The 14,314-nt window shown below is 36.9% G+C and overlaps 1 long non-coding RNA gene across 1 annotated transcript; it reads right to left on the reverse strand.

Annotated features, from left to right (window-relative positions):
* Positions 1-3,041: 3,041 nt before the first annotated feature.
* On the reverse strand, positions 3,042-5,711 carry LOC120436144. The gene is made up of 3 exons (XR_005610178.1): positions 5,540-5,711; positions 4,334-4,360; positions 3,042-3,068 (listed from the first exon to the last, which is right to left on the reverse strand). It is a non-coding gene; the product is annotated as an uncharacterized LOC120436144 (long non-coding RNA).
* Positions 5,712-14,314: the final 8,603 nt, after the last annotated feature.

The following is a 14,314-nucleotide window of genomic DNA, read 5'->3' on the forward strand; positions in this document are numbered from 1 at the left end:
AAATTCTTCACTTTCTTTATATAGATTATATACATATGACCTCATGTAAGCTTTATGTTTCTCTCTGAATCCAGCACAAGTTCTGTATATTCTTCTTATACGTTCCTTCTGCTGTTCTTTGAACATAGGAGATTGTCTATAAGATTCTTTATATGTTTTTCTCATACGCTCCTTCTGCTTTTCTCGGAAAATGGGAGATTCTCTATATGTTCTTGTTATACGCTCCTTCTGCTTTTCTCGAATAACGAATCTTCTTTATACATCCTTATGACACGTTCTCTTTTTTTCTCTCTAATTTTAGCACTATCTCTATAGATTTTTCTAAAATGTTCTCTGTTTCTCTCTATATGTAGCATTGAGTTTATACAGATTATTTTTGTACACACTCTTTTTCTTACTGTGATCAGAATCATGAGACTTTCTACTAGAATCTTTTTTTCTTTGCCTTAAAGCTTTCATCAAAAGTGTACGCCTGTCTTTCTTTCTTTTTCTGATTTTCCTTTCTCTGTGGAAGATTTTCTTGGACCAATAATCGTCTCCTAATCTTTCTCCTTTGCTGTTTATTAAGCTTCAACAGTTTATGTGAGAGTTCCTCTGTTGTCTCAGTCAAACAGGAGGCAGTGTTTAAATCATTCTGAGGAACAGATTCTTTTGTTACCTGAGTGTCTCTTACAGAAGATGCAGGGGTTTCTATTTCTAAATAATCATAAGGACGATTGTTCAGCTCAGCAGCTGGCTCATTTGAATAATCCACTCTGGATGACATCACTTCAGTGGCTAAAGTGTCGGTCACAGTTTTCTGTGTCTGCTCAGTGGATTTTGGGGTTTCAAATTCAGGTTCATTTAAAACTGGTGCTGGAACAGTTGTAGCTGTTTGTCTGTTTTCATCAGCATCTCTTTGGTCAGCAGGGTTTTCACTGTGAAACTCGACAGGCTGTAGCTCATAAGTGCAGGATGGCGCGATGCTAAACATTCGGTACAAGCGTTTGATCCTGTCAATCATGTCGTTAAGACGTGTGAATTTTAACATAACTGCAGTTCCACCACTTACAGCTAGCGACAATGGCATTCCTGTAGACTTACGTGGGTGAGGGTCAAAATATGCGTATTCACCTGAAGTCAGCCTGCAAACTGCAATGACGGTTCCTCCCATGACTAGCAAAGCATAGCGAACCGCTGAAGCCAAACACTGTAGTCCCTGTTCAAGGCTCGGAAGATGATTTGTACCATCAAATGTGCCATAATGAGCAAACTGAGACATGTCCACTTGATACTCGTGTTCGCGGCTGGTGACCACTGTGGGAAGCTCATCACAGGCGAGAAACACGCTGTTCACAAACCTCTTTCTGGCATCTGAATACACGGCATGGCCTCTGTCCAACACACGGTTAAGATCTGCTCTGGTAATGAATTCATCCTCGTGTAAGAATGACAGGAAAACCAAACTGTTCGCCATGCATTGCTGATTCCTGTACTTTCCATACTTAGCAGCGGCCTGGCTTCGGGACGCACAGATGCTACTCACCGTGGACGACTTTCACTGTTTGTAACCTGTACATGAGACGGTCCTGGAGCTTCTCCATCATGCTGCGTTTGCACAGTTACCTGGGGTTCAGTCTGGATTACCTGCTGTACTTTAGCATCTGGCACACATGCTGAGGGAACACCTCTCTTTACCACATCTGCATAAGACACTGCGGCTGTCTGAACGCTGCTCTGCACTTCTGGACTGGGAATACTTGTAACAGACACCTTTACCTCCTCACCGCTCTGAGAAACATTTACCTGTTCTTTCTGCTTTTGCCATCTAAGCTTCTGGGACTGTGACCTTTGACTTTTTCTTGGCATTTTGTGCAAGTACAAACTGGACCTTATATGTATTTATACACAAATGTAAACAAAACTCAACCTGTAAACACTGAAAAACTGATTCCTCAACTTTCTCTTAAATCAGAGCTTTATCAGAATTGATGTAAAAGGCTCACTTAAATACAAACTCAATATTTAGTTTAACTTATTTAAAGTTCTTTGAAAACACTTTGGTCTGTTTTATTGTACCTTTTTCAAAAACTGTATATTATTACTTCTATTTTTTTTAACCAGACTGGATAACAAATTGGTCTATACTTCTGTAAAGTAATATGCAGAATAAATCTCAACAATCAACAGGCTATAATTAAACTCTTAGCTTTTAAGTAGACTTTGTGTAAATCTTTCAGATATTTAAAATTTAAAGCAAATATAAGGAGCTGTGATGGTGTGGTGATCAGATGACAGGCTATGGGGATTCTTCAGCTGGACGTTCTGCAGCAGTCAGGAAACAGGAAGTCTGGGTTCTCAGGGCAGCCTCTAGATGACAACTGTAACTGAATACTTACACTGAGTGACAAAAAAGGGTTTGCCCTTAAATAATAATAGTATAAACTTGTAGTCAAATGTTATAGCCAATGAAACAGACTTGAAAAATATATTTGGATCCAATTTATTATTTATGTGAATATAAGTCTGAATGTATGTATTACAAAATAACCAGATTATCTTATTACAAATAAACCTTGAAAAAGGTGTGTATTTTATATAATTTATCAAAGTAATAGCACCGTGAAGCCAAACTATCAGTGTTAATTCCAAAGTGTAATGTAAAAATTAAAATGACAAATGTAGGGCTCTGTAAGTAGTTTCTACAGTGAGTTCTACTGTACTGTAATTCTATTACTGTATATTCAACTTTTACTTGTAATTTCCAGCAAAATGACTGGATGTGAGAGAGTTTAACGACAGGAAAGATGGAGCAGTGAGAGCGGAGATCTCTCAGAATTCTGAAAACAGATTGACGAAGTTCTGGTAACTTCAATTCCAAAACTTAGATTCTGGTAAAACTTGATTTCAAGTCACAGGATTGCGTTTCAACTCAGGTTCAAGCTTGTCAACTTAGATAGAGCTCATGGCGGAGAAATGATAGAAGATAGAATGGCTTGTCAAAAAGATGGAGCAGGGGAGGGAGAGTGATAGGACAGACTGAATTGCTTGTTAATGATAGAGGGAGAGGGTTTTCTGCAGCAGGTCACCTGTAAGACAGAAAGAAAGTGGAATTAGACACACTTCCAATAAACCTGGCTTTACTGTATTTTTCAGACTATAAGGCACATTTAAAAGCCTTTAATTTTCTCAAAATAGACAGTGCACCTTATGTATGGTTGTGTTTACTGATTTCAAACCAATTCTATGTGGTACACGGCACTCACGGCATCTGTCAAATGTTTTAGTATGACTTTGGTAAGCTACAAAGCAGCACCACTTGATGTATTGTCGGAGCATGGCTACCATAGTCAGCACCCTCGTAGAGTAATTCGTACTGTGCTTCAACATAATATGGTGTGTGTGTATAAGGGCCTGGCACCTGTTGAGAGCCATGCTTATGAAGCAGATTTCAAACTGATCAATCCACATTCATCAATACACAAATCCTGAAAAGTGAGTGAATTGTTCTGTATTTTATGTCTTACAACTGAACAATTTTGAGAGTTATTGTAAATGAGTTGAATAAAGTTTGACTTATCTGTTTTGTTTGACTTAATGTGCCTTAGAATTTAGTGCACCTTACAGTCCGAAAAATACAGAACATATATATCATTACACACTGAAGAGTTGTACAGTACATTATTAGATTCAACTGAATGAAAATGTTTAACATATGGTGGTGGAACATTTCTAAGGACATTTTGCATTCTATTAACACAATAAAACAAACAGAGTCTGTAAACCAAGATGTGGTGCTACAGTAACTTACTGTAAACATTATATGGTCAAGCTAAACCCACACAATGAAGTCAGAGCAGACAGTTTCAGACCACCTGGTTTAAACACTTCACATGCACTCAACTCAAACTTATAACACATCACATGTTCCTAAATGCCCAAAGGTCTCAAATTCCCGATTCTGTGTGTACTTACCTGGTACAACACTATATCATAATGTCTGGGGAGCCGTTAACATAAAAGTAAAAATAATTTACTCAGTATGACTTTTGGCAAAATGAAAATTTGGAGACAGATGACTCCTATACAGCAGTTTCTACATATTTCAGTCAAATATGGGGCATGTTTAATACACACCCCGCTAAATCTACAATAAACTTAGCATGGCCGATATTAGGGCCTAATTAAAAATGTAGTATGATGATAAGAGAGATTTGTAAGTCTGGAAATGTTTTCATAGACTTTTCTATTATTTGATGATTGCCAATAGCTGTGCTGACTCACAGCACTAAACTGAATCTCCTATAATGAGAAACATTTCCCAGCACTGCACATCAGACAAACCTTTACTTACCAGACTTGAGACGATCAGATCAGCAGTCTAGAGAAAGGAAACAATTCATCAGATCACTGTTTGATGATTCAGACTGTTGAGCCTCTTCACACACAATCCAATTTACTGTGACACAAATTAACTAGTAAAATCCTCAATTACTTTAAGGCTTTATGAGCTTACTGTAGTGTAAAGAGGAGATAAATGAACTGCAGCGTCTCACATGGCATGTGTAATAAAAGCATTCATTACTACAGAAATGCAAAGAATAGCCATCAATTGGCACAAGTGCAGGATATACCAAATATTTCCTACACAGAAGCCTTGTGGCTCCAACATTTTCTACAACAGGTCAGTGCTAATAAAGTGTGAAAACCAAAACTTTTAAAAATGTTAGATACAAAGTAATTATATAAATCAGAAGCAACAGAAAACCTCATCATGTCTGACATGAATATGTAAATCTTAAAATACATTTAAATATTAACATGTTACAATAGCAGAGGTGCACCATGTTTTGTAATTAAAATTAAATGTCTTAAAATATTACACTAAAAAGTCATTTCATTGTACCCGTTGCTAGGAATATTTATGAATTTTTGCAGTGTACCTTTTGGCAACTTTTCTATCTAATTTTAAAACACATTATATTCACTAAATAAGTAATAAACTAATTAGACACACTGGCTGTAATTTACCTAACAATGTCCACTCACACCTCTGGTTCTCTTCGCTTTTATTACTGTTAAAGCTATTACTTATACCGAGTCAGGCAAAATACTTCTACAATGTTGTGACTTTAATGTAATACATCAGAATTTGAGAGACAATATAAATCAATACCTGTGCAGCTCTTAAGTGTTTGAGCAACCACTTATACTGACTCCCCTAAAACACTTTAATTGTTTTGTCTGCTACTTAAATCCACAAACATAAGGAGAAAATGAACAACTGTATAAAGACATCTGACATTTAGTTATGTTTAGATTTGATAAGCCATAAGAAATTTAAATCATACATAAATGGGCTATTAAACTTCAGGGACATTTTCAGGAGAGTCAGAGGGTCCTGTGTGGGGCTTTGCTGCTACAGGTCACAAATCCTGTGTGTTTGCCAATCAGTAAATGGAAACATATCACAAAAGGTCAAACTATTGTATGTAAGTCGTCAAATGTGCTACGCAATGCCAGGTTCATACTGCTTCAGTTACAATCACTGTTTACTTACCAGCAAAGGCAAAACCAAAGATCTCGTTCACTCTGTGTAACAAAAGACAAAGCACAAAAATACAGAATGAGACAACTCAGATCAGCATCACAATCAATACTACATCAATCTGTGTAGTCCAAAAGATTCAGTACACTTCTTTGTTTACCACAGCAACAAACAACTCACCTTTTTTTTCTACACCTTATTAAAGATTACTGTCTTCATTAAGGTAAAATGTGGTTTCATCCATTTGTAATAAGCCACACAAGTTTCTCAGTTATGTGATAGCTCTATTAGTTTGGTGCTATTAGATAACACAGATTTAATAAGCAATGATTTGCTACACCTAGCACTGCACACTTTATCAAATTGATAAAGTTTAATTTAAAAGCATGAACAATCATAAATGAAAGCTTGATGATATATTTGTAGGCTTCAACATTTCAGTTGGTCTGCATTCAAATTCTGCTTCCTAAAAATATTATCACCTGCACACAGTATCATTTAGTATCATTTAATATGCTGTTGTTTTAAATATGTACATATCATATTAATAATATTAATGGCGCACTGCAGCATTTTATTTATTTGAAGGTGGCCTTTTTATATTTTATTAACTTCTCACTTTGTGAAAAATTAAACAGAGCTGCAGGTGTAGGTTTTACTTAAAAACAAACCAGTCTGCACAAACTAGTGTTTGTTAAACAGTTCTTAAAATTTAACTAAAAACTAAAATTGATTAATTAAAAAAAAAACTTCTTCTTGTTAAGAAATGTTATTATTCTTATATTATGTGTTTTATCCTCACTCTCTCTCCCTTCTGTTAATTAACCCACAACACAGACACACCGGCACAGGCACGTGACGTGACTTTTTCTCCCGGCCTTCTGTCAGAGGCGGTAAAATGGCTCCTTTGAAGTTACCGACCCTGCTGCTTCAGCAGCTTATCAGTGGTTCTAAGATGGCGGCTTATTACCTTACAACCTATAGAATGAGGCCGTTTTAACTGACTGATTTGTGAAGAGGAGAACTAACTTCAGCTTCCCTAAGAGACTCAGAAACACTAACACACCGAATGAACCAAATACAACACAATAACTGTATTAAACAATCAAATGAACCAAATACATTTTGCACTGGGCCTATAGGAGCTAGGCTAGGCGTTAGCACTTGGTTGTTAGGGCTAGCTTACCAAACACTCCTTTTAAATACTAAAATTACAACGTTTCACTAACAAAGCAGCCATTGTGTTATTTTTAATATGACTTATACTGACTGGCTTTATAAGTCACTAACAACAACTCGGTAAATCACTCAAACAGCTTATAGACATTTTATTTCAGAAAAGAGAGACAGAGAAGCAGCGCCACCGGCAGGGATCAAGCAGAGAGTGGGAGGAGATTCAGGAGTCAGCCAGAGACATAAAATAAGAGGCATTCACGGGTAGTGGGAAACTCCGCCATGCCAATTTTGTGTAATTTACAAAAATATATGTAAATTTAAATAGTATTAAACTAGATATTTTTGGAACAGAAAACAACTAGCAGAGATTTAATTCTATAAGTTGAATAAATATTTCAAACATGATTATTTTAATTTGAAATTATGGTTAAAAGTCATGAATAAATATAAGGTCATTATGTTAAAATGTACTGTATTATGATATATTTATTTAACTGGCTGGAGTAATAAGAACAGTCTTCTCCTGAACAACAAAACCAAGGGGCTGGTGTTGATGTTCACCTAAGCATCCTCACAGGACAGTAGGAGCTGCAGAGGCTCGCCTCGCTGCACTGCAGGAATCAGAGGTTCAGGAGGTACTTTAACCCCACTGCCATGAGGGTTTTCAACAGTGACTCCTGACATGTTCATTGCACATTTATTTATTTTATTCTAATACATATTGGTTATAATCATATGGATTCTAACCTAAATAGACTTGCACCCACTTGTTCACCCCTGCTGCAGTGAGGTAAAGGTGTGGCTTTCTCCAACAAGACTCTTCAGTGAAGGTTTTAAAGACAACCATCTAAACCAGGGGTCAGCAACATTTAAGACCCAAAGAGCCATTTGGACCCGATTTGCACGAAAAAAAAGAAAACACTGGGAGCCACAAATACTTTTTGACATCTGAAATGAAGATAACACTTCACACATTGTTTTTACCTTTATGCTCTGTATAAACAACTATACTGTGTTGCTTATGAAATCCATGAAATGCTACAAAGTAAATGAAATTTTATTTATGTAATGGACACATTTTGAACTCTTAAAAATAACAAAAAGTAAAACATCCAGTTGAAGGTCTCTTAAATGAATTGAAAAGCTGAACTTGAATTGTCCATGTATCAAACAAAAACTGATCCTTATATCACCTTTGGGCTTTCAGCGCATAAAGGGCCTTCACCTGAATTTGGAAAAAGCACTATGCTCCTAAAAATGAATAATAAATATTTGCAAAATATCTACATAAATATTTATTTTACCTGGTTAACATGCATGGTGGGTTGAGGCCTGCTAAAATTTATTTTAGTTACAGAAATATTGTAACTCAGCAGAAACATAGTAACTTGAAGAAGTAGTACAACATTGCAGAAGTGTTGTAATACAGCAGAAATGTTAATATGTAGCGCAAACCTAAAAACCAGGAAGAAATGGTGTAAGAGTATAACTTAATATACAGTAGTATAATAGTAACACGTAGTAGAAATGCAACATAGGAGCTGAAATAGTATAATTTAGCAGAAAAGTAATAATTTAGCAGAAAAGTAATACTTTAGCGGAAATATTGGAAATGCAAAACAGCCAGCTTCAAAAAGCTGAAGTTTCCTCAAAAATTAGTTGTTGTTCAACTGTGAAAACTTCTCAGAAACATTAGAAATGTTACAGAGGAACTGCCAGCAGATACACAAAGCTAAGGCAAAAATGAGATGCCTAGCAATGTTTACAAATAGGGACAAACACACACAGTGATAAATAACCCATATTCAGAAAACAATGTGCAAAAACATGGATGCAAGCATAAACACAGGCATACATACAAACATACACACACAAGGGCACACAGGGACAAACAAACGTGTCCTGTGTGTTTCTATGCCAGTCAATCAGTCTGAATCTGGTCAAGTTGAATACACTAATGGATGCTGGTCACCAACGAATAAAAATTGAGTCACACAAGCACAGACAAAGACACACACACACACACACACACACACACACACACACACACACACACACACACTTCTGTAAAGTTATTAGAAGTTAAAAACTTCAAACACTGACATCGGCTTTTTCAGGGTTTTTTTTTTTCAGCTTTATATTTTCAGCTGTATCTATGAGAGTCAAAAAGCCTGGATCTGCTCAATTTGAATCCACCAATCAGAGCTGTCACTTCTGTCTGCTTCATCAGGTTATGTAGTTGTCCCTGTCAGTGCAGCTGCATCCCTTGCTCACACCGACAGAGACATGGGCTTTCTGTAATGTATTTCAGACATGGAGCAGTAGCATCACATCTTAGCAAAAAATTGTGACTTAAGAGAAACATAATAATTTAGCAGAAATACTATGATTTGAAGAAATCATAGTATTTGGCAGAAATACTACATTTAGCACAAATCCTATAAAATAGCAGAAATTCTATGTTTTAGCAGAAATACTGTATTTATCACCAATACCAAAAGTAGCAGAAATACTATGATTTGGTAGAAATCCTATAATTCAGCAGAAATACTATTATTAAGCAGAAATACTATAATTAGCATAAATCTTATAAAATAGCAGAAATAGTATGATTTAACAGAATAGTAATAACTTAAATAGAAAAATTGAAAAGCAAAATGGACAGCTGAAAAAATGCTGATGGTAAGGGTTGCTCAAATGTGCTTGTTGAAAGGTAAAAATTGACAAAAAGAAAAGAAAGAAATAACAGCCAGCAGATACACACAATTACAATTATGGACACAAATGGAAACACAAATGCACAGAGAGAGACACACACAGGATGTAATCGAGTCAACCAGTCTAAATATAATCAGTTTGAATCCTACAATGACATGCTGCCATAAAAGGGTCTCTCACACACACACACACACACACACACACACACACACACACACACACACACACACACACACAGCAGCAGCAGCAAGTGAACAAACAGTGGCTGTGCATACTGTGTTTCCTGTATGTCCCTAGGTCAGTCAAGCAGCCTGGAGCTGCTGAATTTGAATCCACCAATCAGAGAGGCTGTGTACTTTTTCCCGCCAAAACTGGTGCACCAAGTGCAGGCTTTTACACACGCAGCATAGAGACAGAAAGGATTTTTGCAGTTTATTTCTCATAGTGAGGATTCCCCTCAAACAAATGGCTATAATTTCCTAACCGTAGGGGCTAGAACGGTCATTCTTACACCGTTTTGTTCAGAAGAGATGGGGAATCTTAAAGTGTTGACAATTTATCATTAAAATATGAATTATTAAAGATATTTGACTTGTAATGCACCATAACTGAGTAGAGGCAAGCGAAAACTGCCTTGACTTGCCCTCAAACAACGCTTTCTAACTCTAAATCTATTTGGAGTATCGATATCATTCTTTCACCGTAAGAGACAGCAGGCTTTGGTGAACAGTCATGGAAATTTTCAGGTCTTTGTGGAAATCAAAAAAAAAGATATGACGAGAAAAAGTGGTTCATTTCAGAGTTTGAAATCTGAAGAAATTTGAGCGAAGGACTAATTTCCTACCCTCAAACAAGTCTAACTCATTTCAGAACGGTAATAGGTGAGAAAAAAATTTTGAATTGTGAGTGTCAGGAGTGTCTGAAGATATACGGGACAAGCCTCATGTTTTAACTTCGCTTCGTTAAGGAGATATGACGATTCGAATATGCCTCTCATTACAGAAATCAAGCGATGATTTTGAACAAACTCTCCATTGACTTTCTATGGAGAGTTTTTCGACTTTGTGTTGGTCTGAGGAGATTTGCCAAAATTCTATGAATCTCACAACAATGATGGTGACATTTTCTGAAAGCCAGCAAAAATACCTACGTTTTGATGTATAATTTGTGGAAGTTGAGTGAAAATTGAGCAAGTAGCAAGAAGTTGTTCGGACATGAAGAAGACTACGAAACCTACAGTGGCACACTGGAAGCCAAGTGCATAGCAACCATAACAACGCATGTATTTTCTGAAAATCACAAAAATGAAACTCAAAACTTAAAGAGGGATAAGATGAAAACGGTAACAGATATGAAAAAGCTGAATCATTAATGAATAGCCCAATAATTTGTGAACATTTTAAAGTTTGAATGGTTGTTCTAGGCGAAAGTATGAGAATGTAGTTAAGTTTCAAAAACAAGCAAGTTTTAGCAGAATTGTGGAAGTTTCCCATTCATTTCAATGGGACAAATTAAAGCATAAAAAGCTTAATATTTTAAAAAGTATAATAGCATAAAATACCAAAAGTCATAGCCATCATTAGCAGAAATAGCAGAATAGTTTAAAATTTGAACGGTGAAAATCGGCTGAAAATTGTTAAAGTAGTTAAGTGCCAAAAAACGTACAAAAAGTGGCAACTAGAATAACTAGAAAAATTTGCATTTCCTGCGAAAATGCAGTGTGGATGCTATAAAGCTGAAGCTGTCAGCTGAAACTAGCTGAAAAAGCTGAAAAGTTGCAGAAATTGTAAAACCTTTGCAAAAAATTGTAATAACTTTGCAGAAGCATAAGAACTTAGCAAAAATGTAATTACTTAGCAGAACTGCAATAATGTAAAGAAAACATAATACTTGGCAGAAATACAATAACATAGCAGAACTTAGCAGCAGAAATTAGAATAAATATTGTAACTTAGCAGAAACAAGATAACTTTTCAGAAATATAGGATTTTAGCAACCATGGTACCAGATTACATAGATACTTTATTTAAAACAAAATACCTAAACATTGCACAAATACTGTGATTTAGGACAAATACTACAACATAGCAGAAATGCTGTAATTCAGCAAATATACTATGCTATGGCACAAATAGAAAGAATATGCTCAAATACTATGATTTTGCTCAAATAATATAATTAAGCAATAATACTAAGATTTAGCAGAAATACTGTATTTAGCACAAATACCGAAAAGTAGCAGAAATACTATAATTTAGCATAATAGTAATAACTTGCACAATTACAAATATGGACATGGTAAATGGCCTGTATTTATATAGCGCTTTTATGGTCCCTAAGGACCCCAAAGTGCTTTTACATATCCAGTCATTCACCCATTCACACACTGGTGATGGCAACCACGTTGTAGCCACAGCCACCCTGGGGCGCACTGACAGAGGTGAGGCTGCTGGACACTGGCGCCACCGGCCCTCTGACCACCACCAGTAGGCACACAATAAGATACACCCATAAAAGCGCTCTCTCTCTCTCTCTCTCTCTCTCTCTCTCTCACACACACACACACACACACACACACACACACACACACACACACACACACACAAGCAGCAGCAGCAGAAGCAAGTGAACAAATAGGGGCTGTACATACAGTGTTTCCTGTATGTTTCTAGGTAGGTCAAAAAGCCTGGAGCTGCTTAATTTTAATCCACCAATCAGAAAGGCTATGTACTTTTTTTCCCGCCAAAACAGGTGCACCTGTTTTTACACGCAGCACAGAGACAGGATTTGTTCAGTCTATTTTTCATAGTGAGGACTCCTCTCAAACAAATGGCTATAATTTCCTAACCGTAGGGTCTAGAACGGTCATTCTTACACTGTTTTGTTCAGAAGAGATGGGGGATTGTCAAGTGTTGTGTGTTTAAAGTAAAAATATGAATTTGTAGAGATACATGACATGGATGAGTGGTTGACTTACAACCCATGAAAGCCCCAATATGGAAATTTGAATGTCTCAGCCGTCAGATGTGATGGGCTGGTTGGGAAGTCATGCATGACTTGATATGTCAATTTGAAAATTACAGTACTCACAGAGGATTGGCTCCCTGAGGAGCTGGCAGGAATACATAGAAATACTATGATTACCCAGAAATACTGCGTTTAGTAGAAATATTATGTTTTAGCACAAATACTATAAAATGGCTGAAATAGTATGATTTAGCACAAATGCTGTATTTAGCACAAATACTGAAAAGCAGCAGAAATGCTATGACTTAGCACAATAGTAATAACTGAAATAGAAAAATTGGAAAAGCAAAATGAACAGCTGAAAAAATGCTGAACATTCTAAGGCTCCCTCAAATGTAATTGTTGAATGAAAAAAAAAAATCAGCAAAAAAAAGTATAACAGTCACACAATCAAAAATATGGACACATATGGAAACACACATGCACAGAGAGACACAGGATCAAATTCAGTCAACCAGTCTAAATATATTGAATTTAAATCATACAATAAGATGCTCCCATAAAAAACGCTCTCTCGCCTCTCGCTCTCTCTCTCTCTCTCACACACACACACACACACACACACACACACACACACACACACACACTAGCAGCAGCAGCAGCCAAATAGCCTGGGAGCTGCTGAATTTGAATCCACCAATCAGAGAGGCTGTATACTTTTTCCCGCCAAAACAGGTGCAGCTGTTTTACACACATGCAGCACAGAGACAGGATTTGTGCTGTCTATTTTTCATAGTGAGGATTCCCCTCAAACAAATGGCTATAATTTCCAACCGTAGGGGCTAGAACAGTCATTCTTACACCGTTTTGTTCAGAAGAGATGGGGGATCTTAACGTATTGACAATTTATCATTACAATATGAATTATTGAAGATATTTGACTTCTAATGTACCATAACTGAGTAGAGGCAAAGTTTAAAACTGCCTTGACATGCCCTCAAACAATGCTTTCTAACTCTAAATCTATTTGGAGTATCGATATCATTCTTTCACCGTAAGAGACAGCAGGCTTTGGTGAACAATCATGGAAATTTTCAGGTCTGTGTGGAAATCCATCAAAAAGATATGACGAGAGAAAAAAGTGCCTCATTTCCAGAGTTTGAAATCTGAAGAAATCTGAGCGAGGGATGAATTTCCTACCCTCAAACAAACCCAATTCATGGCCAAATGGTAATAGGTGAGAAAGAAATTTTGAATTGTGAGCGTCAGGAGTGTCTGAAGATATATTGGCACAAGCCTCATGTCTTAACTTTGCTGCGTTGAGATATGACGATTTGAAAATGCCTCTCATTAGAGAAATCCAGCGGTGATTTTGAACAAGCTCTCCATTGACTTTCTATGCAGTTTTCAGACTTTGTGTTGGTGTGAGGAGATTTGCCAAAATTCTATTATATAGAAATACTGTAATCAGCACATATACTGTAACATTTTAGAAATTCCTCCACTTAGTAGTAATACTATAACATAACACAAATGTTATGATGAGTTGAGCGGTTGGTACTCTGGTGCAGTCAGCACAATCTGGAGCTGAACACTCTTAAAACTGTAGAGATGACAGTGGACTTCAGGAGACATCCTCAACTCTGCCCCTCATCATATCAGACAGCCCTGTGTCGACTGTGGAGATCTTCAAGTTGCTGGGTACCACCATCTCCCAGGACCTGAAGTGGGAGACCAACATCACCTCCATCCTCAAAAAGACCCAGCAGAGGATGTACTTCCTGAGACAACTGGGGAAGTACAGTCTTCCACAGGAGCTGCTGATCCAGTTCTACACTGCAGTCATTGAGTCTGTCCTGTGCTCCTCCATCACAGTCTGGTATGGTGCAGCCACTAAACAGGACAGGTGCAGACTGCAGCGGACTG

The sequence above is a fragment of the Oreochromis aureus genome, linkage group 23 (genome assembly GCF_013358895.1).
Source record: "Oreochromis aureus strain Israel breed Guangdong linkage group 23, ZZ_aureus, whole genome shotgun sequence".
In the NCBI taxonomy this organism is placed as follows: Eukaryota; Metazoa; Chordata; class Actinopteri; order Cichliformes; family Cichlidae; genus Oreochromis; species Oreochromis aureus.